The 27,467-nt window shown below is 46.3% G+C and overlaps 1 protein-coding gene and 1 long non-coding RNA gene across 13 annotated transcripts in view; one reads left to right on the forward strand and one right to left on the reverse strand.

The window, feature by feature from the left end:
- The window catches only part of DGKD (diacylglycerol kinase delta), a 113,043-nt gene that overhangs the window by 43,312 nt on the left and 42,264 nt on the right, over positions 1 to 27,467 (reverse strand). Inside the window, exons 1-2 of one of the 12 annotated variants that reach the window (XM_060624228.3) lie at positions 22,904 to 22,989; positions 22,611 to 22,694 (exon numbers count right to left, since the gene is read on the reverse strand). The exons of 6 other annotated variants lie outside the window; for them this stretch is intronic. The gene's annotated coding sequence lies outside the window, so the exon portion shown is untranslated. Of the gene's footprint in view, positions 1 to 3,807; positions 3,907 to 4,035; positions 4,060 to 9,440; positions 9,656 to 22,610; positions 22,712 to 22,903; positions 22,990 to 27,467 lie in introns of those variants that run through there. 5 more of the 12 variants (XM_060624229.3, XM_078450767.2, XM_060624227.3 and 2 more) reach the window with 5 other exon arrangements.
- Positions 21,224 to 26,368, forward strand: LOC132672320 (uncharacterized). Its single transcript, XR_009607475.3, has 3 exons — positions 21,224 to 21,335; positions 24,478 to 24,626; positions 26,289 to 26,368. It is a non-coding gene; the product is annotated as an uncharacterized LOC132672320 (long non-coding RNA).

Below are 27,467 nucleotides of genomic sequence, written 5' to 3' on the forward strand. Positions count from 1 at the left end.
GACCTTGACGCTGGAAGGATGAGGGAGGCTGAAAGAGAACACAGGTCACAGAGGATAGAGTGGAAGCATGTCTCTCCTACTCCTCGGAGGCAGGCTAGGAAAGCAATAAACAGGTGTGAGTCCTTAGTCACTTAGCGCAAGTCTCCTGAAGGTGAAAGAATTTAAAAATCAATAAGAAAAGAGACCAACTAACAGAAAAATGGACAAAAGCCTCGAACGCTTATTTCACAAATGACCAACAAGGCACACGAAAATGCATTCAACTTTGTCAGTCATCTGGGAAGCGGGCATTAAAACCCCAGCACGGAACACCTTTCCCAGTGGCTGGGCTGAAAAGATGGACACAAGTGAGTGTTGGTGAGCATGCAGAGGAACTGAACACTTGCTCGGCACCAGCGGGAGGCAGTCGGGCACAGCTACTCTCTAAAACAGTAGAGCTGAACTCTCGTACACCCCGTGGCTCGGCAATTCCACCCAAGCGCCCATCGGAAACACAAACACGTATCCTCCTCCTCAAGGCACAAAAACATTTATAGCATCACTACTGCTAACAGGCCTACAATGGACACAACCCAAACACCCAGCACTGGTAGAGTGTGTAAATGCACTGTAATGTATTAATATAGGGGACATGACAGAACAACAACAAGGAACCATCTGCTGCTAACCCAATAATACAATGTACTTTACATGCTGAAAGAAAGAAGCCAGGCACAGAAGAACATAAATATTCATATAATTTCATTATGCATATATAAAGTTAAAAAAAAAATTAAAAAACAGGGGCGCCTAGGTGGCTCAGTCAGTTAAGCGTCTGACTCTTGATCTCGGCTCAGGTCACGATCTCACGGTTCATGAGCTCGAGCCCCATGTCAGACTCTGTGCTGACAGTGCAGAGCCTGCTTGGGAGATTCATTCGTATCCTCTCTCTCTCTCTTTCCAAATAAATAAATAAACATTTTCTTAAAACCATATAATCATTTCAATAGATGTAGAAAAAGCATTTGACAAAGCACAACATCCATTCATGATAAAAAAAAAAAACCCTCTGCAAAGCAGGTCTTGAGGGAACATACCCCAACACAGTAAAGTCCATATATGAAAAACCCACAGCCAACACCATGCTCAATTGGTGAAAAAAATCAGAGAGCTTTCCCCCTTATCAGGAACAAGATAAGGACATCCACTCTCACCACTTTTATTCAACACAGTACTGGAAGTCCTAGCCACAGCAATCAGACAACAAAAAGAATAAAAGGCATCCAAAGTAGTAAGGAAGTAAAACTCTATTTGCAGATGACATGATACTATATACAGAAAACCCTAAAGACTCTACAAAAAAAAAAAAAACTACCAGAACTGATAAATGAATTCAGTAAAGTCACAGAATACAAAATCAATATACAGAAATCCGTAGCATTTCTATACACTAATAATGAAGCAACAGAGAGTGATACTAAGAAAATAATCCCATTTACAACTGCATCAAAGACAGTAAACTATCCAGGAATAAACTTAACCAAAGAGCTGAAAGACCTGTACTCTGAAAACTATAAAACAATGATGAAAGAAATTCAAGATGCAACAAAGAAATGGAAAGACATTCCACGCTTATGGGTTGGAAGAATATTGTTAAAACATCTATACTACCCAAAGCAATCTACACATTTAATGCAATCCCTATCAAAATACCAACAGCATTTTTAACAGAACTAGAACAAACTAATGCTAAAATCTGAATAGAACCATGAAAGACCTGAAACAGTCAAAGCAATCTTGACAAAGAAAAAGAGAACTGGGGAGACCACAATTCCAGACTTCAAGTCATATTATAAAGCTGCCATGATCAAAACGGTATGGTACTGGCACAAAAACAGACTCATAGATCAGTAGAAAAGAATAGAAAACACAGAAATAAATCCACAGTGATGTGGTCAATTAATCTTCAACAAAGAAGGAATGACTATCCAATGGGGAAAAGTCTCTTCAACAAATGATGGGAAAACTGGGCAGCTACATGCAAAAGAATGGAACTGGACCACTTCCTTTCACCATCTACAAAAACAAACTCAAAACGGATTAGATCCATAAAAATCCTCGAAGACAGCACAGGCAGTAATTTCTCTGACATCGGCCAGAGCAACATTTTTCTTGATTTGCCTCCTGTGGCAAGGGAAACAAAAGCAAAAATAAACTATTAGAGCTACAGCAACATAAAAAGCTTCTGCACAGTAAAGGAAACAATCAATAAAACTAAAGACAACGAACCTACAGAATGGGAAAAGATATTTGCAAATGACATATTCAATAAAGGGTTAATATCCAAAATATATAAGGAACTGATACAACACCAAACCCAGCCCCAAACAATCCAATTAAAAATGGTCAGAAGACAGCAGTGATTTCTCCAAAGAAGACATCCGGATGGACAACAGATCTGGAAACATGAAAAGATGCTCAACATCACTCATCATCAGGGAAATGCAAATCAAAATCACAATGAGATACCACCTCACATCTGTCAGAATAGCTAAAATCAAAATTATAAGAAACAACAGACGTTGGCGAAGGTGTGGAGAAAAAGGAACCCTCCTGCAATGATGGTGGGCATGTAAACTGGTGCAGCCATCGTGGAAAAGAGTATGGAGGTTCCTCAAAAAGTTAAAAACAATTACCCTAAGATCCAATAATCACACTACTGGGTATTTACCTGAAGGAAGAATAAGAAAACACTAATTGAAGGGATACATGCACCCCATGATTACTGCAGCCTTATTTACAATAGCAAAGACATGGAAACACCCTGTTTCCATTGACATAGAAATGGATCAAGAAGCTGTGGTATTTACATACAATGGAATATCACTCAGCCACAGGAAAGAATAAAATCTTAACCCTGCCGTTGGCAAGAACAGGGATGGAAGCAGAGTACGTTATGCTAAGCAAAATAAGCCAGTCAGAGAAAGGCAAATACCATATGATTTGTTGGAAAACGTGGAATTAAAGAAACAAAACAAGTGAGCAAAGGAAAAAAGAGACACAAGACTCTTCTCTCCCAACTATAGAGAATAAACTGATGGTTGCCAGAGGGGAGGGGGGCTAGAAGGATGGGGGAAATAGGCGATGGGGATAAAAGAGTGGACTTACCATGATGAAAAACAAAATAAAGCCTTAGGTTTATAATATATGCTGAAGACTCTAAAATAGAGCCTTAGAAGTTTTACTTGAAATGAGAACTGTTGCTTCCATCCTTTCATACAAATGGTCTTCCAGGAGGTATGCGGAAATACCTAGATGCTCCAAACAAATCTGAGATGCCCCCGCCTGACAAAACTATCTCCCGGTGTCCGGGGGAGAGTTAGCCAAGGAGGTTCCTAAACTATGGGCAAATGGTCTTTGAGAAATACAGGTGAAAAGGGAGGCATGCCAGAGAACAAAGAAGTAATGCTCAAAGGAAGAAAGCGGCTCCTGAAGTACACACACACTAGCTCTTATGACAGGGACAACGAAGAGGGTGTCACATGCCAGTGGCAGGCTCCAACGCCGGGCACTCGGTAGTCTCGGGAAACCTGCTGCGTATTTACAGGTGTTTGCACACTTTGTCTTCTCCACAGCCTGATAAAGCAGGTGTCCAGAGAGGAGACCGAAGCCCTGAGACCCACGGCTAAGGAAGCAGGGGCCGGGACGCCAGGCAGACTGGCTCCTGACCTCTACCCAAGGGCAGTGTCCCTCCTGGATTCCCGGCAAGACTGCAATAGAATAAAGCCAGCACGGAGGGCCTGGGGTGGGGGAGGAGCTGGCACTCACCAACAGTCTTCCCGGGCTCTCAGAACAAGCAGGGTCTGGCACAGTGCATTTCCTTTTTGGCAGGGGCACCGGACTGGGCCACCAGTGCAAGGACGACAGGGACATCTCACTGAGTCATCTGCCCACTGCCCCGCCCACCCCTCTTTGACCAGGTTCCCCAAGAGCTTGAAATGAGAGGGTGGAGAAAGGAGATCTGCAAGATGATGACAAGGGCAGTCCCTGACTCACCGGCCATGTTCTGTCCAGCAGTTTCTAATCACAGATTTATCTGGATGTGCCTCTCGTTCATAAAAGTGACCTTAAATGACAAAAAGATCAAGAGCCTGCAGACTCTGCCGTGCTGGAACCACGGGCCAAACCAAACCACCTGAACGCTGATTAACACCAGGCCCTGGGCCTGAGACGGTCCAAAGGCCACGACGTGCAGGCGGGGCAGACAGGCAGCCTGCACTGAGGGCCGCTCAGACACGCTGTGTCAACTCTGCGGGTCCAAAAAATAAGAAAAGTAACAAGCAGACTTCGGCTTCCAGGAAGAACCTTAGACATACTTCTTCCTACTCCTCTGGCTAAGCACCACTAAAACCCTGGACATTAGCTATTTAAAAAAATATGAAAAGGCTCTGAAAGGCGGAGAGAAGCAGGCAGACAGGGGCCCAGGGCCTCAGAATGGCACATGGTGGAGCTCTGTGGGGTCTCTGCTGACCCCAGACATCCTAGAGCAGGACTGAGAAAGCCAGCAACCAGAAAGAGCAATGAGCCAGGAAGAGTTAAAAAGCCTATCAAAAGCCTGCTTCTCCCTAAGTGTGGGACCAGGAACGGGCAAACAGGACAGAAATCAATAGCAGTAGAGTTGCCAATGACCACGTCACTCCAGTCAAACACCACAGAAAACACTGTGGCCCCCACCCCCACAGCACGGGGCAAAAGTGAGGCACTCCAGCACCCCACCAGGTAGTGTCCAGAGAAGGCCAAGTAGAAATGTCCATCCCTGCAGGCCACACCCCGGGCTGTCAGATCTGCAGAAGCAAATAAGCACAAAGAAAGGTATCCCACCTCATTAGCCGCGAAGGAAATGCTGATTAAGATCACAATGCACTATTACTAGATACCCACTAAACGGCTTCAAATAAGAAACCGCGACAACACCAAATGCCGGAGAGGATGTAGGGAAATCAGCTCACACTGTTGGTGGGCATGTAAAATTGTACAGCCACTCTGCAAAAACAGTGTAGCAATTTCTTAAAAAACCAAACGTGCAGCTGCCGTAGACCCAGCAATTCCACTCCTGGGCATTTATCCCCAAAAAATGAAGACTTGTGTTCAACACAAAAAACGTGTCCATGAATGTCCACAGCAGCTTTATTTGCAATCACCAAAAACTGGAAACAACCCAGATGCCCGTTAGTGGCAAATGATTAAACACACCACAACACACCCTTTCCATGGAATACTACTCAGTAATAAAAAGGAACAACTATCAAATACACGACAACCTGGGGGAACTCCAGGGAGTTATGCTGAGTGGGAAAAAAGCCAATCCCAAAAGGTTACATACCGTATTCTCCCATGTATAGATCATTTTTGAGAAAACAAAATTGCCGAAACGAAGAACAGACAGGGGTTGCCCCAGGTTAACGAAGAGGGTGGGTGTGGCTATCAAAGGGCACCAGATGGATCCCTGTGGACATGGAAACATTCTTGACGGTATCTATGTCAACATCCTGCTTGTGATGTTGTACTATAGTTTCACAAGACGTTACCGCTGGGGAACTGGGTAGAGAACACAAAGGATCCCTGTATGCTTTCAATTCCATGTGAATCTACAATGGTCTCAAAATAAAAGGCTTAATTGAAAATAACCGCAGTCAACATTTTCTAATATCTAATATGTTTAAATTGGGAAAACAGGGAGTAACTCCAGAACAATGTTGCATTTCTTTAAGGACAAGTGCATCTGTGGTCTCACTCGGCATAAATTAAAAGTGTAATCTTATCTTGTTAAAGTCATTTGTAGGTAGTGCATACTCATGAAACGTCTGACTTGCCAAGGAAGTATGTGGACACACCTTCAGTGCACATTCTCTAAGAAATCCAAAGCAGGTCCTCTCCGTATACCTGACTGCAGGGAAGCACATGTGAGGTCACAGAGCTCACGGTTATCCGGCTGTGACACGTGGCCTGGAACTCAAGCCTCCACAAAAGAGAGCACCGGAAATGGCAGGACTCATTTCGACACACGACAGTGCTTGAAAAATCAATGAAGCTGTGTCTCGTTGCAGCCATGGAAGGAGGATGTCAGAACCACACACAGCACTGCACTTCCTGGACGGGGCGACCCCAGCGCCCCCACCCCAACTGCAGGTGCGCTTGGGGAGCAACCAGAAACCCCGCAAGACAAGCCGCTCCCCCAGCTTCAGACCCACAGATCCCACCGCCAACCAGACAGGACCCTCGAGGTCCCTGCTCCCACTTAGACATGTCCTTCTGCTGACAGTCCCCCACAAGCCAGCTTCAACCTCCTCTCCCACGCCCCACCCTCTTGTTTGGGCTCCAAGTTCTTCCTTTCTTCTCAGAAATAAATTCAAGCAATCTTTCACTTGAACAGACAGGTGAAACAGATAAGACCCTGCTCTCATGGGGCTTACATTCAAATGCAGACAGGAAATGAATACTAAATACTATAGTAGATTATACAGCATGGGGAGTAGTGGCTGGTGATAAATCTATCGAAAAAAGACCAGACAAAGGAGGTCGGGGTTAACACGGGCCTCACTGGAAAAGACTGGAAGAACGTGGAAAGGAAGAGGTGGTCCAGCTGGTGGCTGGAGCAAAGTGAACAGGGGCAGAGGAGCCAGGCATGAACTTGCAGAAGGAACTGGCCATGGAGCGTCAGGCAGGCACCAACCACCAAGAGCTTTGGCCTTCACGCCAAGTGAAATGGGAAATGGTGGAGCTTCTGAGAAGACTGACATGTGACTTAGGTTTAAAAAGCAGCATTCTGGGAGCTTTACTGAAAACTGAATGTACAGGGCCGGGCAGAAGTCAGGACCTTTGGGGGAGGGTGCGTGGCACTGCCATCCAGAGAGAAGGGAAGGGGAGTGGCTGCACTCTGGCGTCCTGAAGGCAACAGGGTTTCCGGACACGCTGGACAGGGTACAGGACAAAGAGGAGCCAACAAGCACCCCTTGAATAGCTGGCAAGATCAGCTCCCCTCCTGGGACGGAGGAGGCTGTGAACAGGCCTTGAAGTGGGGGGAGCAGTCTGTGGCTCAATTTCAGACACGCTGAGGTTGAGGTGTCTATCGGTCAAAATCTTGACCGTGACCAATGCCTTACGACATCCATGGGGTCTTTGCCTTGCCGTGAGCCTGGCTACAATAAGAAAAGAAATGAGACCGCTCATAAATTACCACTGCTGGTGGGAGTTTTAAAAAAATTAAGTTTTAGAGAGCAACCTGACAATATCTCGTCAAGCGGAAGATGTTCACACCTGACAGCTCGATCCTTACAGCCACACTCTAGAGACTCGTGCCTGGGCACCCGGGGAGGCAAGTGTACGAATGGCAGTGCTGTTTGTAACGGCCAAAGCTGGGAAGACACAGGTCGAGTGTGGGATGCTCTGCACGCGGGGCCACTACGTAAGCCACACACTCACAACTGAGCACATGATCCTCAGACGACAGCCGTACCCATCCAAAGTCCTGAGGTTCGTGCCCCACTCCCCAGAAACTGACTTGATTCCAGGAATCAGGAATCAGTCATTTTAAACCTGGAGCCACTTAACTGAAGACAAACGTGTCCACACAGATAAATCTTGGAAACGCAACGCTGGGGAAAAAGGGCACGTTGCAGGAGATACAACACGGCATGATGCCATTTACTCACAACTGTAAACCCGGCCAAATACTACATGCTGTTTATACCTACATATGGGAGTAGAAAAAGGATAAAGAAGCACGCACACGATAAACACCAAACTCAGAACTAGGGTGACCTCTGGGGAGGGAGGGCAAGGGGGATGGGTAGGTAGGATCCGGACTATAAAAGACTTCAAATTTATCCGCACAGTTTCGTTCTCGTTCTCGGGCTGGGAAGTATACACAGTTGTCCACCGTGTCACTTTTTGAAAGCCTGAAATATTTAATAATGTTTTAAAGGTTAAACATTTTGGCACAAACCTATGCTAAAACCCCTAAGCCAGAGCTTGAGATTACACAGTATGTCTTACATTTATAGCTTATCGTTTATTGTATGTGTATATATAAAAATACACACGCACGGTGCACACAGTTTAAGTACTTCTAGCGTATGGTCTAGCCTCGGAGAAGGGAACGGCTCGGCCTGAAAGCATGCCTGCGGACAGATTCTGCCCCTGACGCAGAACCGTCAGCGCGCCTGAGCACGCCGTGCTGTTCTCGCACACGATCACGCAGCGACGTAATGCCCTCCTGCAGGCGCTCCCGGGGCACTGTGCACCGGCTGCCTCCGCTGGCTGCTGTGCCATCCGCGGCAGACACAATTATTCCCGATTTGCCCTCCAGCTTCTCACCCTAGAACAGACTCCTGCATTCTAGAGAACTGGCTCAGTGTGTGAAAAGAAGGCCGATAGTTTATGGAGGGAGGAAGGGGAAGGTACCGGTTGGACTGTTGAGAAGGAAGCTTTTAGAGACCAACAAAAACACCTCTCCGACACGCCCCTTTCTGTGAATCTTTAGGATGGCAGCCACCGGAAGCTAATATCAAACCCTAGAAACTTCCTTTTCGAGGATTATCAAAGCACACGGAGATACACGTCCTGCTGCTCGAGGACAAGCCCGCTCAGTAAGCCTGAGCGAGGGTACGGGCACGCGGCAGAGAGGGCGGTACCACACAGCAGACAGACAAATATCACAGAGCCCCCGGTGCAGACGACCTGTCCCTAAGCCTCAGCTTCTCAACCTGCAAAATGGGCGTCAGCGCCTGTCACTCGGGCTCATTCTAGGGGGAACGCAGCAGGATGCTCCTGCCGTTGGCAGCTGGGGCCATCACCTGCTGTCCTCCGGCAGGAAGACGCTGGTCGGTCCCCAGGCCAGCACAGGTCAGAGTGGACAAGGCTCCCCAGCTGCCCGTACAGCGAGATGGCAGTCACAGCGGACAGCTGGGAGCAGAGGACACCGAGCAGCCCACGTGGCATCTGGTCAGCAGCTGCCCGAAGTGCGGTCCAACCGCACTGGGAGAGAATCACTGGAGTCAACGGCACTTCAAATGAGGAGTGAGCACTCCGCCTGGACAGACAATTTCCCAGGCTCCGCACTACTTGTCTCAGGGATGGTGGGGTGAAATCTCTCCCGGGACAACGTTCAGACAACGGAAATTCATCAAAGAGAAGTCTACCCGACCTGCAGGCTTTCTGCCTGACCAGGTGGAGACCAAAGAGGTTTCTAGCATGTGGGTGAAGTCACATCACCACGCCTATGGCTTCAAGAATCCCAGCCTTCCACTTCTAAGAAATACAACACAAAGATCAACCCTCTAGGGATGCTTACAGCAATCTTCAATTCCTCCCTCTTACTTCGTTTTAAACCCTTACTTCTCAGCTGCCTTCCCACACAGCATCACCTGGCCCTACTGCCCCCCAACAGCTGGGACTCTTACCTGCCCTCTTGGAGAACATTTTCCAACTGCTCAAAACTGGGTCGGAATTGAAGTGGCCCAGCAAGAACAAAACTTGAGCTTTAAAACTGACGGACGGACAAGACCCCGTGGGTCACCGTGGTAGGCCAGAGGCACCAGAGTAACAAATCGGCACCTCAAAGTTCAGCCACTGACCAAAAGAGGAGCAAAGGAACAGTGTCCGGGCAGGATCAGGAACCTGGAAATACTGTGCTAAATATAGCGCCCCAGCCTGCAGGACTCGGAAAGGTGGCCAAGAATAAGTATCTGGCACATTTGGTAATTTCTGTCACTTCCTGTTACTCACATCCTGCTGTTCTGATGCTGCCCAAAACTCTGGATTCGCCACACACAAATCCCTACCTTGAAGCCCCCTGAGACCCGGACTATTCAAAACAGCTGGGATGTGCGTAGACAACGGACTTCCTCACAGAGTGCCACACGCAACACAAAAATAGCACCATGCAAACAAGCTCCTGGAGGTGCCTGGGTGAAAGCAGCCCCAGGATGCAGGTTCAGACCCCCAGGTACCCAACTGGTACCAGAGCCAGACCCCCAGAGCCAGACCCCCAGAGAGGAGCCCAAGCACAAACTGCTCACAGGACACTTGCTCTCTAAAGCTGCACTCCTCTCCAGTCTCAGGACAGCTTTGGGGTCAAAAGGAGGCCCCAACCACAGCTATGCCACCTGCCCAAGGGCCCAGAGCACACAGCCTAAGCCAAACACCCCCTGCCCCACCCAAGCCCCCAACCCATCTCAGGATACCTGTCCCGGGGAACACAGGATGCTCAGGTAGGGAGCAAAGCCAACTGGGCCAGAGGCCAAAAGCACATGTAATCCATCAGACGGTACATTTTTAAAAAGGAACAAAAAGCAAGACGAAGCAAAAAGTAAAAGTTATACCTAAAACAGAAATATGACAAACACTTGGGATTATTTCTTTATTAAGCTTTGAAATGTGCTCCAAGTGTGGAAAACTTTACAGACTGGAGGACACCCTGAGCAGGATGCTGGAGGCAGTGGGCCCTGGCAGGGGAGGGAGGGGGCACTAACAAAGGGCACCCCAGGTGTGCAGGTGGTGCCCACACTGCCTCCCCCGACCCCGACAGTGGGCAGGAAACAAGCAGCTGAGGCACAGAAGGCAAAATACAAACAAAACCTAGCGTGCTTCCAGCGGCAAAACACTACAAATAACCGAAATCTCCAAAAACTCATGCCATGATCACACAGGGGAATACCATACAGCCAAGGCTTAAAAGCACAACGTAAGTGCATATTCATGGACACAGATGTTCATAATATAATACATTTCAAAAACAGGTTATAAATTAGTATGTGTAACTAATCGTACTGCTTATAAAACTATTTACTAATATTCGTAGGAAAACACCTAAAGAACTATTTGTCTGAACTGGTGCAGCCATCTGGAAAACAGTATGGAGGTTCCTCAAAAAACTAAAAATAGAACTACCCTACGACCCAGCCATTGCACTACTAGGTATTTATCCGAGGGATACAGGTGTGCTGTTTCGAAGGGGCACATGCACCCCCATATTTATAGCAGCACTATCGACAATAGCCAAAGTATGGAAGGAACCCAAATGTCCATCGATGGATGAATGGATAAAGAAGGTGTGGTATATATACACAATGGAGTATTATTCAGCAATCAAGAAGAATGAAATCTTGCCATTTGCAACCATGTGGATGGAACCAGAGGGTACTATGCTAAGTGAAATTAGAGAAAGACAAATATATGAATTCACTCATATGAGGACTTTAAGAGACAAAACAGATGAACATAAGGGAAGGGAAGCAAAAACAATATAAAAACAGGGAGGGGGACAAAACAGAAGAGACTCTTAAATATGGAAAACAAACAGAAGGTTGCTGGAGGGGTTGTGGGAGGGGGCATGGGCTAAATGGGTAAGGGGTTTAAGGAATCTACTCCTGAAATCATTGTTGCACTAGATGCTAGCTTGGATGTAAATTTAAAAAATAAGTAAACTGTTAAAAAACGAAAGAACTATTTGTCTACATCAGAGTTTTTCAACCTTGCACCACTGACATTTTTGGCCAAACAATTCTTTAACGTCCCCTACAACGCTGCAGGATGTTGAGCGGCATTCCCGGACACGCCAGTAGCGTGAGATACCCCACCGCCACCACCACGTGTCAACCCGAGGTGTCTCCAACTGCCAAATGTCCTCTATGGGCAAATCTTCCTGGTCCCCTCCCCTCCCATGTTCGAGAACCACAGGCCTCTATAATGGCGTCTGTATCTAGGAGAAGACTTTTGAGTGTTTGTTTACATAATAAAAGTGAGTAACACACCAATCTGAGCAGGAGTAAAACATTATAGTTGTCTTGCTATAATATAATGCAATATTTGAGTTGCAAAACCTCACATTCAGAATGAAAATAAGAAGTCTCATGGGAAAGGATGAGCTGGGGCAGACACCAAAACCCATGCAATTTGTAACCAAGGCATTAGAAACAACAGCAATGAAAGTTCACGTTTAAAAAAAAAAAAAAATTTCTACATTTATTTATTTTTGAGAGACAGAGAGAGACAGAGCACAAGCGGGGAAGGGGCAGAAAGAGAAGGAGACACAGAATCTGAAGCAGGCTCCAGGCTCTGAGCTGTTGTTAGCACAGAGCCCAACGCAGGACTCCAACTCACAAACCGTGAAATCATGACCTGAGCCAAAGTCGGACTGAGCCACCCGGGCGCCCCAAAAGTTCACGTTTTTAAAGCACGTAAGGAAATGCTACAGTGAATACAGACCTTTACCTTCTAAAAAAGTGAAGGAGCTTGATGGGTGGGAGTCTGTGGCTGGGTTACAGACTGGCAATGCATAAAGACCGAAGACACAATCAACAATTCCAAGGCAGAGCCCCAAGACCTCAAGGCCAGGGCTGAGCTCCTCCTGGGCTGGACACACCCTGCAGCCAGAGATGTCCCTTCAGCTGTTGGGATGGTGTGCTTGTGAGAGAAACGTTCGGCAGCAGAAAGGGCTGTACCTGCATTTCCCTCCTGGCTACTGCAGAGAGGGAAAAACTAGCTCCAAGTCCCAAGTCATTAGCTCAAGCACCATGGTCATTACTATCCTGGTGATAATGGGATCTAAATGAAAGGAGCCTGGCAGTGGGTCTTGAAGGGCCATGGGGATGGCAGGAGCCTAATGGGAACGCTTCATAAAGTCTTAAATGTGGCTGCTCCCACGCTGTCACAATTTACTGTTTTTCTCTGGGATTATTTGATGCCAGGTCTGAAACACCCAAGTGCATCTACAGCAACATCACAGTTAACAAGTATCAGGAGAGGAAGAGAAGGGACACAAGCAACCTCTACAGCCCAAGGTCAGCCACCCACTTTTCTGATCTCGGAAGGTCAAGTTGATCCGGCCGAATTGAGACCTCCCAGAGCAAAGAACCCACACATCTGCTGACCTGCTAGGTGTCCGGCCTCAGGACAAAGTCTCGAGCACGCCTCTGCTGAGCGGCTCACCTCAAGGATGTTCGCACGTCCACTATTTCCAGGGGTTAAATAAACCAGGGACTAGCTTACCAGGCAACATTCTATGCAGCCAGCAAACAGACAAACACCACACAAGGGGGAAAACAAGGTTTGTAAAGAACTTAGGAAAGGGCATATTTGCATTACATGACTGTGAAAAACTAAACAAAACAATAAAAGATTGAAAGGGGCCAGACACACACAGCATGGAAAACTGGAAGCTGACAGGTGGTGAGATGAGCGATTTTTCTCTTTTTCTGCTGGATTCCTTTATTTTCCACATTTTCTACAGTATAAAGTGTTTTATAATGTAACTACTCCTGGGGCACCTGAGTGGCTCAGTTGGTTGAACATCTGACTCTTGATTTTGGCTCAGGTCATGATCCCAGGGTCATGGAATCAACCTCCACATCAGGGGCTCTGCACTGAGCATGGAGTCTGCTTAAGATTCTCTCCTTCTGCCCCTCTCCCTCGCTTGCACTCTCTCTAAAATAAAAACTTTTAAAAAATAAAAATTAAAATAAAATAAAATAAAATACTATTCCTTTTTTTTTTTTTTTTAAACCAACAAACTCAACATCTGGGGCAAAGAAACTACCAGCCTATGTACACAATTAGCATTTTCCCATTCTACCTTCCAGACTGATCCTGTTCCTGGTAGCCGCCAGCTCAGCCTGGCTCCAGCACATTTCCCACTGCCCTCGCAGCTCATGGACAGCACTGCGGGAGCTCCCAGGAAAGCTCTTTGAAAAGATGGAACAGTGAGGGCCACCCCAACCCTGGCCCACCTCCTCCCTGTGGCTCCGGCAGCAGGCATCTCGCCCCCACAAGGAGACCCGCAGAGAAGAAGCTGGGTCTCTGCCGATCGTGGGGCTCCACACCAGCCCCAGACTGCTGGCCCCTGGCCTTTTCAAGGAGAGAGAAACAAACCTAACTGAAACCGTTACCCGTGTTTCCTACTCAACATCCCAAACCTAATCTTGAGGCACCACCCTCAACATTGCACAGAGAAAACCAAGGCACAAAAACAGTCTTCTTGGGGCACCTGGGTGGCTTAGTCAGTTAAGCGTTTAACTCTTGATTTCAACTCAGGTCGTAATCTCGTTGAGCATGGAGGCTGTTTGGGATTCTCTCTCCCCGCCCCTCCTCTCTCTGCCTCTCCCCAGCTTGCACTCTCACTCTCTCAAAATAAATTAATACACATTTTAAAAAAGAAGAAGAAGAAAGAAAAGAAATGGAGTCTTCTTTCTCCTCCAGGTCAAGAACTTGATTTCTTCGTTAATTAGAACTCTCAACTCAAATGGGCAGCAGCAGCAATGGAGCCTGATTTAACAGAGTCACAGTAAAGTTGAAGTAATAACACTGCAAATCACATCTGAGGACATAAGTCAGGGCCTGGCAAACCACAGCCCGGCACCTGTTCTTTAAATAAAGTTTTACTGTGGCACAAAACAGACACTCAGATCAATGGAACAGAATAGAGAACCCAGAAATGGACCCACAAATGTATGGCCAACTAATCTTTGACAAAGCAGGAAAGAATACCCAATGGAATAAAGACAGTCTCTTCAGCAAGTGGTGCTGGGAAAACTGAACAGCGACGTGCAGAAGAATGAACCTGGACCACTTTCTTACACCAGACACAAAACTAAACTCAAAATGGATGAAAGACCTAAATGTAAGACAGGAAACCATCAAAATCCTAGAGGAGAAAGCAGGCAAAGACCTCTTTGATCTTAGCCACAGCAACTTCTTACTCAACATATCTCTGGAGGCAACAGAAACAAAAGCAAAAATGAACTATTGGGACCTCATCAAAACAAAAAGCTTCTGCACAGCGAAGGAAACAATCAGCAAAACTAAAAGGCAACCGAGAATGGGAGAAGATATTTGCAAATGGCATATCAGATAAAGGGTTAGTATCCAAAACTATAAAGAACTTATCAAACTCAACACCCAAAAAACAAATAATGCAGTGAAGAAATGGACAAAAGACAGAATAGACACTTCTCCAAAGAAGACATCCAGGTGGCCAACCAACACATGAAAACACGCTCAACATCACTCATCACCAGGGAAATACAAATCAAAACCAGAATGAGATACCACCTCACACAAGTCAGAATGGCTAACATTAACTCAGGCAACGACAGATGTTGGTGAGGACGTGGAGAAAGGGCATCTCTTTTGCACTGCTGGTGGGAATGCAAGCTGGTGCAGCCACTCTGGAAATAGTATGGAGGTTCCTCAAAAAATTAAAAGTAGAACTACCCTATGACCCAGCAACTGCATTACTAGGTATCTACCCAAGGGATACAGATATGCTGTTTCGAAGGGACACGTGCACCCCCATGTTTATAGCAGCACTATCAACAATAGCCAAAGTATGGAAAGAGCCCAAATATCCATCAATGGATGAATGGATAAAGAAGACGCAGTATATATACACAATGAAGTATTACTCAGCAATCAAAAAGAATGAAATCTTGCCATTGGCAGCTACATGGATGGAACTAGAGGGTATTATGCTAAGCGAAATTAGTCAGAGAAAGACAAATATATGGCTTCATTCACAGGAGGACTTTAAGAGACAAAACAGATGAACACAAGGGAAGGGAAGCAAAAATAATATAAAAACAGGGAGGGAGACAAAACCCAAGACACTCTTAAATATGGAGAACAAACTGAGGGTTACCAGAGGGGGTGTGGGAGGAAGGATGGGCTAAATGGGTAAGGGGCATTAAGGAATCTACTCCTGAAATCACTGTTACACTACATGAAAACTAACTGAATGTAAATTTTTTAAAAAATAAATTTGAAAAAAGGGGGGAAAAAGAATTAGTAAAATAAAATAATAAAATTAAATTAAATTAATTAAATTAAATTAATTAAATTAGTAAAGTAAGTTTCGCTGGAACAAAGCCATTCTTGTTTATTTACATATTGTCTCCAACTGCTACATATGGCCAGAGAGACCCTACAGCCCACAAAGCCCTCTACAGAAGTTTGCCACTAGCCTTGGACGTATAAACCATTCGTCACGTGTATGTGAGGAAGAGCATAAAGAGAATGTGGTGTGGGGGTGTTAAACGCAATGTGCCACAAAAAAATGGAATTTGCACCTTGTCCCTCTCCCTGCCTCTGGCTCCACAAAGGAAGGGTCTCCATTCTGTCCCCAGAGGACTCTCTGGGTGCCTGGCAGGTAGTACGTGCTCGATGAATACTCACAGAATCAAAACCTCCCCATCTACACGAAGGGTCACTCACTACGCAATTTAGGGTGAAAACCCTCGTGGACGTGGAACATACCACCGTGACGTGTCCTTGAGCACAACTCCCCTAACCCATCCTGTCCCCACCTCATGGGGAACATTTCCAGGTGGTTCACGCTGCGCATGGAGGAGTCCCACGCTCCCCCATCTTCCTGCGATTCAGTCTGGGAGCCACGCTGTGAGAGGCCCACACCCCACACTGAGGCCACAGGGCGACATGCATGGGGACGCGCTCAAGTCTTGCTCCCAGCAAAGCCAGAGGCCAGCAGGAGCGGGATCGGAGGTGTGGGTCCTGTCCACCCCTTACCACGGCCCTCACGGTCTGCTCCCAGGCAACCCACCTCCTCCCCTCCAGGACTAACCGAGGAACATGGCTTCAGACATGTTACTGACACTGCAAAGTGAAGGCTTCAAATCTGATGGTCGTGATGCGAAGCTGGAGGAGGAGGAGGAGACAAAGACGGCTGGATGTGAGCCCTTGCTCTTCACAGCTCACAGCTGTCTAGTGGCCCCGCTGTGGTTCCGCCGGAAGCTGAGGTCACAGACTCACGCACATGCCTATGACTGGGCGACCATCTGTCCTAACCCCGTTTTACGCGCTGGGACGCAGGTACCCGGAGAGGACAGATGACTCCCCAAGGCCACATGCTTGTAGGAGGCGGAGTGAGGGCCAGAAGACAGTTGGCCAACCAGTCACATCCAGGGCACAGTGTGGCCCTTGAGGGATGCTTGAGGGATGGAGCGCCTGCTCCACCCCACGTGGTCTAGGGGAGCAGCGCGAGCCAGCAGGGCCCCGGGAAGGACACGGGACCAGGAGGGGCACAGCTGTTGCTCTCAGCTCCCTCACCCAACCTCTGCAGCTGCTGGAGGTGCACACAGACCCAGCCCCCGAGATGCAAAGGAGAGAGGGGGGCACCGGACCTGAACAGGGTCACGTCCTCACAGAGATGCCCAGTCCAAATCACCCTGTCCTGTCTAACCCCCTGAGTGATCCCTGTCCTCTCTAACCCTGAGTGATTAATATACTCAGTCCGGAGCTGGCATCTGTAAGCAATCCACGGAAGGACATCTCAGACCACGTTTCCAGTCAGGCAGGTAAATCACACACTACGTCAACCGCCTTTTGGGATAATCTCGCCCCATGTATAACCCCCCTTCCTAACTTTAAACAATTTATCCCTTTCCTCTGACCAAGCTTCCTGTAGTCCTCTGGTATTTCAAGTATATTTCAAAACTGAAAAGAGTAATTCTAACCACAGGATTTAACATTTTAAAAAACCAAAACAGAAAAAAAGTTGAAAATATTTCCCCCCCCCCTCGGCAAGTCCTGACTCAGAGGTCTGTCTACCAGGGCTGTGGGACGCATCACCAGGTTATTTGAACAAGCCACCGTGGGAGGGCATGGCATGTGGGTTGGCTGAGGCCAGCTGGCCTGACTCAGGAGCCACCTTCCTTTGTCATGGCACAGCTATGACACAGGCCCATGTGGACGGAGAAGACAGGAAAGCTTCCCAGAGATGCCAAGTGGCAGAGACACAGGAACAACAAACCAGTTAACCCAACAGATATTTACAGAATGCCTACTTTGTGCCAGGCATATGGTTCTGGGTGCTGGAATAAAGAGAGGGTCAACAAGCCCCAGGACATCCCTTTTCTCACAAAGTTTACAACTCTCCCTCCAACAAACAGAAATCAAGAGTGGGAAAGAAAGGGTGCATATAATGTTAATGTTGACATAAAAAACAGAAACTCTAAATAGCCTACATCCAATAAAAATTTTAATTCATAATAAAAAATGTCAAAAGGTATTATCAAAAACGTTCCCCAAAAGAAAACCCCGTACCCAGTAGCACTGGTAAATTCTAGCAAAACTTTAAGAAAGAAGGAACACCAAATTCCATCAAAAATGGGGGGGGGGGGGGGGGGGAAACAGTGATATCGCCCCCTTATATTATGATGCTAGTTTATGTTTTATAAAGTCAGCTTAACCCATGTACCAAAACCTGGCAAAGATAAAAGGAAAGAAAATTCCAAACCAATACCTTTCACGGATATAGATGCAAAAATCCTTAACAAAATAAAAGCAAATTAAATTTAACAATAAATAAAAACGATAATACATCATGAGGAAATAAGGTTTGTTTCAGGAATACAAGGTTGGTTTAACATTTGAATATCAATTTGCTCTTTTAACAAAATTAAGGGGGGGAAAAAAACAACCATGATCACTTCAATAGATGCAGAAAAGCATTTGACAAAATTCAGTACCCATTCATAATAAAAATTCTCAGCAAGTAAGAAAATCCTCAAACTGATAAAGGGTACCAACAAAAGGGCACCTGGATGTCTCAGTCAGTTGAGCATCCAGCTCTTGGTTTCGGCTCAGGTCATGATCTCACGGTTCGTGGGTTTGAGCCCTACATTGGGATCCATGCTGACACTGCGGGGCCTGCTTGGAATTCTCTCTCCCTTGCTCTCTGCCTCTTCCCCACGCACGTACTCTTTCTCTAGCTCTCAAAATAAATTTTAAAAACTTTTTAAAAAAAGGTGCCAACAAAAAGCCTACAGCTAACATCATACTCAAAAGTAAAAAGCTGAATTGTTTCCTATTAAGATTAGAAGAAATGAAAAAATTCCTGTTTTCACTACTTCTATTCAACATTGTCCAAGCAGTCCTAGCTTTTGCAATGAGGCAAGAAAAATATAAGGCATTTGGGTAAGAAAGAAGTACAGCTGTCCCTATTTGCAGATATAGCTGTTTATATAGAAATTTCTGGGGAATCTACAAAAGAACTACCAGAGTTAATAAGTTGTTTTCCAAGGTCACAAAATCCATTGTATTCTTTTGCAGCAAACAACGAAACATATTTTTAAATTTCATTTAATAGGAACAAAAATCAAATTACACAGGCATAAATCTAACAAAAGACATGAAAGACATCTACCCTGAAAACCACAAAACTTTGATGAAAGAAATTAAAAGAAGATCTAAATAAATTATATATCACGTTCATGGAAAAATTCAATGTTAAGATATCAATTCTCCCCAAACTGATTTATAGATTCGATGCAATTTCAATCAACAGTCCAGCAGGGGGGTGCCTGGCCGGCTGAGTGGGTGGAGCACACGATTCGATGTCAGGATTGTGAAATCCAGCCCCACGGTGGGTGAAGAGATTACTTAAAAATAAAAGCCTGAGAAAAAAAAAGATTCCAGCAAACTTATTTTGTAGAAATGGACTAGTTACTCTTAAAATTTACATGAAAATGGAAAGGACCGAGAAATAACCAAAGCAATTTTAAGAAAGAACAAAAGTTAGAGGACTTGCCCTGTCTGATTTCAATACTTACCACGAAGCTATGATAATCAACCAAGTATGGTACTGGGGTAAGGTTAGATGTATAGATCAATGGACCAGGAGAAAAAGTCGGGAAACAGATTCACAAATGGATGGTCAATTGACTTGTGACAAAGGTGGCAAGGTGATTCAATGAGAAAAGGAAAGTCTCTTCAACGATGCTGCTGGAAAAACTGAACATCCGTAAGGAAAAAAATGGGTATCAACTCTTTCCTCAGACTACACACAGAATTAACTGTACATCAATCATAATCCTAACTTTTAGCAAAAAACCTTTGCGGTGCTGAGGTAGAAAAAGGTCTCTTGGATAGAAAAACAAGAAGCATGAACCATGAAGAAAAAAACTGATGAATTCGATTTCACCAAAAAGAATGACTCTATTCTTCTAAAGATGCCATTAAAAAAAAAAAAAAAGGCAAGCCAGATTGGGAACAACATTCATAACACATGTCACACAACTCAACAATAAGACAACCGATTCAATACAAAAATGGACAAATGATTCTACCATATACTTCACAAAAAATGACAAAATGTCAACAGACACATGAAAAGACGCGGGCGTTATCTGTCATCAGGGAAATGGAAATTAAAAGCACAGTAGGATAGCACACCGCTACCCGTCTATCAGGACATGTAAGATAAAAGACAAGTGCTGGTGAGGATGTGGAGAAGCTGGAACTCACATGCACTGCTGGCGAGAATCGCAAAGCCCAAGCACTTTGGAAAACAGTTGAGCGGTTCCTTAAAAAGTTAAACGTACACCTATTGTATACTAAATACCCGGCAATTCTACTAGGTATTTGCCAAGGTAAAAGAAAACATGTCCACACAAAGACCTGTATACAAATGTTCATGGCAGATTTACGTGCAATAGTTCAGAACTAGGAACTGCTCAAATGTCCACTAACACGTACACGGATCAACAAATTGTGGGAAAAGAACAAACTGTGGTTATACCCGATGTGGAAAATTTCAAAATGATTATACTGAGCCAAAGATGCCATAAAAAGGGGGACATACTTTCAACTTATAGTGAATTACTATTCAATTCAATTTACATGGGATTATTCAATTTATCTAGACTTCTTTAAAAAACGCAAAATAATCTTGAAGACAGAAAACAGACCCATGTCTGCCTGGGGAGGGGTGTAGACAAAGGATGGATCCCCAGGAAACCTTCAGGGGGATGGAACCATTCAGGGGATGGAAATGTTTGCTGCCCTGACTGGTGACCGTTTCAACAGGGGTGGGGCCGGGGGTGTGAACACCCTACAAGCCTTACACTTTAAATAGCGCAGTTCCTTGTACCGCAACGACACCTCAACTAAGTTATAAAAAGTATATCTAATGAACCGGAATAGTCTTTAAAGGACAGGGTGAACCTTTCTCCGAATGACTGGGGTGACCATATAGTTTTATCATCCAAGCCAGGAAATTTGTGCAAGTCAAAGTGAGTGCTAAAAATAATTAACGGGTGTTATCTCATCTACAACAGGGTGTGTGAGCTGGCAGTGCCCTGCACAAAACAGCGCTTACGGCTTTGGGAACAACAAATACCCAGTCTATCCCTCGGTGTGATTAGATACTTGTTACATAAAGCAAACCGCAACATTCACTCCTCAGAAGACAGCCAGAGCTGGCAACGGCCAGCGGGAAAGCAGTCACGGAAATGGTGCCGGTCTTCAGTGTCGCGCAGGACAGATGCCAAGGCTCCCGCCTCAAGGTCAGTGTCCCTCCGGCCCCATCAAGGACGGGGTGGGGCCCAACCCACTCCTAACTACTCCTCAAATGTGTTAATTACTCTGATCTACAATCTCTGGACTTTGGCAGCCAGGGACCATCAGGCAATGGTGGAGAGGGCACCTGACACGACCAGGTTGTTGCTGTTGTTTTAAGTATATTTTGAGAAAGAGAGAGAGACAGCACAAGCAAGGAAGGAACAGAGACAGAGGGGGGAGGGAGAGAGGGAGAGAGAGAGAGAGGGAGTGAGAGAGAGAGAGAGAGACAGACAGACAGACAGACAGAGAATCCCAAGCAGGCTCCGTGCTTTTAGCGCAGAGCCTGATACGGGGCTGGAACTCATGAAACCACAAAATCATGACCTAAGCCGAAGTGGGTCACCCAACTGACTGAGCCACCCAGGCACCCCATGAACCAGTTTTTCCAATGCAAGTCCAGCAGGGGACACCTGGCTGGCTGAGTCAGCAGAGCACAGGACTCTGGATCTCAGGGTCATGAGTTCCAGGTTGGGCATAGAGCCTACTTAAAAACTAAATTAAATGTAAATGTAAATGTAAATGTAAATATAAATATAAATATAAATATAAATATAAATATAAATATAAATATAAATATAAATATAAATATAAATATAAATATAAATATAAATATAAATATAAAAATGGTACAGAAGGGACAGCCAGTGAACAGCCCTGTGCAGGGGGTGCTCCCAGACTTCTGAGAACACCTCAACACTGGACTGAAGTCTCGAGGTTTAGCTGAACATCCTGCAGAGAACTGGGACAGCAGTTCCTACAGTCCTCCTCCTGACTAAAAAAAAGAAAAGCCGGGGGTTGGGGGTGGGGGTTGGGGATCATGCCTTTCATTCTTGAGTTTACATTTCAAAGCAGGTGCTTCAGCTGTGGAGAGGGAGGGATTATTGAGTCAATAAACCAAAGCCTCCCCACCACAGAGCAGGGAATTATCTTAATTTGATAACAAGTCATTTCAAGGAAATAAAAGGATCCTATTCACTACTCTACCTGCCCTGAAATACCAGGTTATCCTGGGACAGAAAAGTAGGGGTTTTTCTAAGAAAAAATATAATATCCTACAGAATGATTCCATTTTCCTAACTTTCAAGGGAAAAAAAAAAAACAAAACAGGACTTGACTCAATCATATTCCTGGCACATGTACCAAAGAATACTGGGTAAAGGATGACTGAAATTATTACTTTCCTAGACACCCTAAGAAAAAACTCACGCACATCCACATACCTTCTCCAGTGTTTGTCTTCCCGAAAAACTAAATGTACTAGAGTCAAACTACAGTCTCTCAACTGTCCATTCTGGTTGTTTCCTCTATCACTTGTAAATAAGAACAATTAGAAGCATCAACAGCCCTCTCTCTCTCTCTCTCTCTCTCTCTCTCTCTCTCTCTCTGAAAATGGCTTACATTTCACAAACGCAACCCCTCCTGGACAACACCACACGGCCCAAACCAGTGAGAGTCCTCCTTCACCCCCACCTCTAAATACACCTAAGAGACCACCACTGGCCCCAGCACTCACCACAAGGTTGTCAGGAAACAGTGTCCCCTCCCTCTGCCTGCTTGGAACAACTGTAAGACCTGAGTCTGAACCCCTGCCGTGGAGCACCTGGCTCTGAGGCTCCAGAGGCAGGCGCTGCCTACAGCAAAACCCCACACTTAGCAAACACACGCTACCAATTTGGCCCAACGCCTGCTTCTTCCTGCTTCTTGAATCTGAGAACACAGAGTGGCTTATGAAGCAGAGGATTTGCTGGATTCACTTCCTCCTGCAGCTGCTCACTCGGTCCCATTCCACCGCCCAAAGGGTGTTTTAACAATCACAGCCTTTAATTCGCTAAGCACCTACTATGTGCCGGGCACTTGCCCCACCAGCATACGTGAGTACTATGACAATGGGAGGACAAAGCGACAGGTGTTGAGAAGCGCAGCTCCCACAGCCGACAGCTGGCACAGCCAGGACGTGAGGTCAGCTCTCCTGGAGCCCTGTGCTTGAGCAGGAACCAGGGTGGGCTTGCTCGTGGCAGGGAGCCCAGGTGGCAGGCGCTGCTGTCCTAAATACGTGGGGCTTCCCATCTGGCACGTCTTCTAGCTTAAGAGGACACATGGGACACCCTCAACCCACGAGAACGACCCGCCCCACCCCAGCTCCAGGCCTGCAGTCACAGAAATTGGGAAGAGTTTTTCCATGAAGGAAATTTGCCAACTATATATATAGCTTTTCCTCTCTCCAAGCCAAAGTGACTGGCGTAGGGGTTTTGCCCAGGAAATATCCGAACTCCAAACAAGCTGAGAAGGAAAACTGATGTTGAAATCTGGATAAAGGTCATGGCTCCTCGGCAAAGGAGCAGCCCTGATCACCCCACAGGCTGACGTCGACTGGAAACAGCTGAGAAAGTCAGGTCCAGGGTTCCACCCTGTGCAGTTCTACTAGGGAACGTTCATTCATTCAACAAACACGAATGCCTAACAGACGAGATTTAAAACCACTAAAAATATTACTTAAAATCATTGCATAGCTTCTTTCTTACTTGAAGTTATTAGGCAATAACTACTAAAAACAGGAACCTTTTATTTCTCCTGTTTTTAGTAGTTATTGCTTGATAATTCTAAGGATAATAACTCTCCCAATACCTACTCTTCAGCAGCAGATGCTATTTTTTTAACACTCTCTGGACTCCATCTAAAATTCCTGTGTATCGGAAAAACTGCTGAGTGTGCAAGTTGAACCCGATTACCTTCTTACTATCACTGATGAGTGCCAGTAGAGATAGAAATCGGGAAACCCTCAGAGGGCACTTTTTTGCCAACCCAGTGACCTAGGAGAGGCTATCCCCATTTCACAGATGAGAACATGGAGTCACACAGCTAACAAAGAAGACCACCTTTATAACAGACTTCATAAAACCTCTGCATACCATTAAATATTTCAACAATAACAGGGTACCTGGCTGGCTCAGTCAGTAGCACATGTGAGTCTTGACCTCAGGGTCATGAGTTCAAGCCCCACATCGTGCGTAGGGCCTACTGGACAATATTACTTGGGGAAAAGGAAGTCACAAATACAGACATGACAAATTACTCCTCTCTTTGCAGGGCACGGTTATCCTCACACGGTCACTTCAGGGCAATCATTAGGATGACACTAGGAGCAAAGCCCGCTGGATCAATCCCCATACCAGCAAGCCGTGCGCTGTGGAAACATGACCAGGCAGAGGGGCACCACGATACCTTGGGGAAGCCAGGTGAGATTTCAATATGGCATTCTGCAGAAGCAGTCCTCTAAACACGTATACCCCACATGAGAATACAATTCCCAATTTATAGGAAATTACACTGAAATATGGCACATCTTTTTTGTGCCATGGACCCCTTGCGACAGTCTGGTGAAGCCTATGGACCCCTTCTCAGAATGTGTCTAAATACAAAAATTGAAACACTTAGGATTGCAATGGAAACCAATCTTAATAAAATGTAGTCATGTCCACAGACCCCTTGCAGGAATCTGAACGTAAGTTAAAAGCTGCTACCAGGCAACACACTTTCTTCTCTCTTCCCTCTCTCTTCTCTCTCGAAAGGAGATACGAGGGGTGCCTGGGTAACTCAGTCAGTTAGGCATCTGAGTTCTGCTCAGGTCGTGATCTCACAGTTCGTGACCTCACAGGTCGTGGGCTCTAGCCCCACAGCGGGCTGTCGGCAGGGAGCCCACTTGGGATTCTCTGAACACCCCCCCTCTTTGCCCCTCCTCCGCTCGTTCTCTCTCTCTCTCTTTCTCTCTCAAAATAAATAAACTTTAAAAGACAGAGAGAGAGATAAAGGGGGACTGGCACTCTGGCACTGATCTTGAGCTAGGAGAACCAAATTCTGGAAGGACCCAGATGACTCTGTGGAACTGCCATACTGACCAAGGACTGCCTTCTTTTGCATGGAATAAAACTTTACATGTTCACATCATTCTTATTTTGGCATTTTTTCGTATAAGCAGATGAAGAAGGATGAATGATGGCCTCCAAAATGATATGTGCACATTCTATCCCCTGGAACCTGTGAACATCAGCTTATTTAGAATAAGGATCTTTGCAAATGTAATTAAGGATCCAGAGATGAAATCATGCTAGGTTATCTGACTGGGCCCTAAATCAGTGACAAGTGTTCTGAAAACCGACGAGAGAGGAATCAGGAAGCAGGGGACAGCCATATGGAGACAGGCAGAGACTGGAGGGATGTGGCCACAAGCCCAGGAGAGCCAGGGGCTGGGAGGGGCTGGCGTGGAGTCTCCCCTAGGCCTCGGGAGGAGGCACAGTCCCGCCACACCTCCATCTTGGATTTCTGACCTCTAGAAGGGTGACAGAATAAATCTCTGTCGTTCTAGTCTGTCCTGGCAGCCCCAGGACACTAACAGTGCAGCCAAATCCTTTTCTAACAAACACATCTCTATGATTTTCTAAACATTAAATACTGGGAATTCAATATAAACTCCCTTTTATGCATGCAGTGTTATATATGGCACGATGCAGAAGTGGCCCTCTAAGCATGAATATCCTACACCTAATTCTCATCCAGTTCATACTGAAAACCCTCTTTATTGTCCATCCCCATTATCTGGCCAATCCATTTTCCTGAAATTTAAAAATAAATTTAAATTTATTTAGTAGGGCCTTCTCCTTCCCTTTACTCTGTTCTCACATGATGCCAACAGGCACTGGCGTCTCGCTTCCAGCCCTCTGCCCGTGCCCCCTCCGCTCCCTCTCACACCCCTGCCCCTCATGCCAGCGTGCACTCACTCATCCTCTGCCCTTCTCCAGCCCACCCTTCTGCTCTCGCTTCTTCCTCGGCCAGCTCAGCTCGGTCACTTCCACCCAGGTCCTCATCATCAACCCAGCCTCGCCTCTATTCCTTTATCACAGGCACGTGACACGCTCACCAGAGATTCTGGGGAATCAGGACACAGTACAGCCCCAACCATGATCCATCTGAAATGAGGTAGACAGAAGCCGAGGAAGCTGTAAACCAGAACCAAGCCCGAATCAAATAGATCAGGCAACAAAAAGGACACAAGACAGAGCGAAGGCTGCCCTCTCAAGGAGAACCACACCCTCTCTCGGGCAGGGGGCTCAGCACAGGGGCTGCTCTGCGAGGGAGACCACACTCATTTTCCCAAACGTCCCTCCTGCGGCCTACGATGCTTGTTCTAGCCATGGCATCTGCACGAACACCTGAACACATTCTGAGCCCCCAGTGCTACAGAGTGAGGAAATAGAGTTTAAATGATCAACTTTGCCACATCTACAGATGAAATGTCTCCACCCACACAAGTGATCGTTATAGACCCTTGATGTGGAAGGGCTTACGATGAAAATGTAAAGTTATACACATACTGCTCTGCATATAACATGGGAAAAGCAGCATACGCCCCCGGCATAAGCCTGAAGGGACTTGGAGAAAGAGAAGAGCTGCTGAACTGTGACCTTTCCTCCCCTCACTTTAAATCTCCTCTAGAACCATTATTGTGATGTAAGCACTCTGCACAATAAGGGGGTAAGCTGCCTGCACGGGCTCCGGTCCCGGGACGCTCCTGGGGCCCGCCCCCCAGCCCACTCACTCGCCCCTTCTCAGTGGCCAGTCCAGCCCCCGGGCCCACAGAGATCTGCCCCACGCTCGCACTGTGTTCTGCCCCTTCTGCTGTTACACCTGTCACGGGACACTATAATCACTTCTTTTCACGTCTAACAGGCTGTGAGAAGTCCCTGAGTGCAGGGGACATGTTTATCCATGTCCGTCTGCCCTCAGGCACTGGGCAGAGAGAGTACCTCCACGCTGGATGCTTGAAAGAAGGAAAAACAAGTCTGTCCAAAACCTGCGTCTTTTCCAATTGGTTTCTGTTTGTTTTCAGAAATCAGAATGCCGGGGCGCCTGGGTGGCGCAGTCGGTTAAGCGACCGACTTCAGCCAGGTCACGATCTCACGATCTTGCGGTCTGTGAGTTCGAGCCCCGCGTCGGGCTCTGGGCTGACCGCTGGGAGCCTGGAGCCTGCTTCCGATTCTGTGTCTCCCTCTCTCTCTGCCCCTCCCCCGTTCATGCTCTGT

The sequence above is a fragment of the Panthera onca genome, chromosome C1 (genome assembly GCF_046562875.1).
Source record: "Panthera onca isolate mPanOnc1 chromosome C1, mPanOnc1 haplotype 2, whole genome shotgun sequence".
In the NCBI taxonomy this organism is placed as follows: Eukaryota; Metazoa; Chordata; class Mammalia; order Carnivora; family Felidae; genus Panthera; species Panthera onca.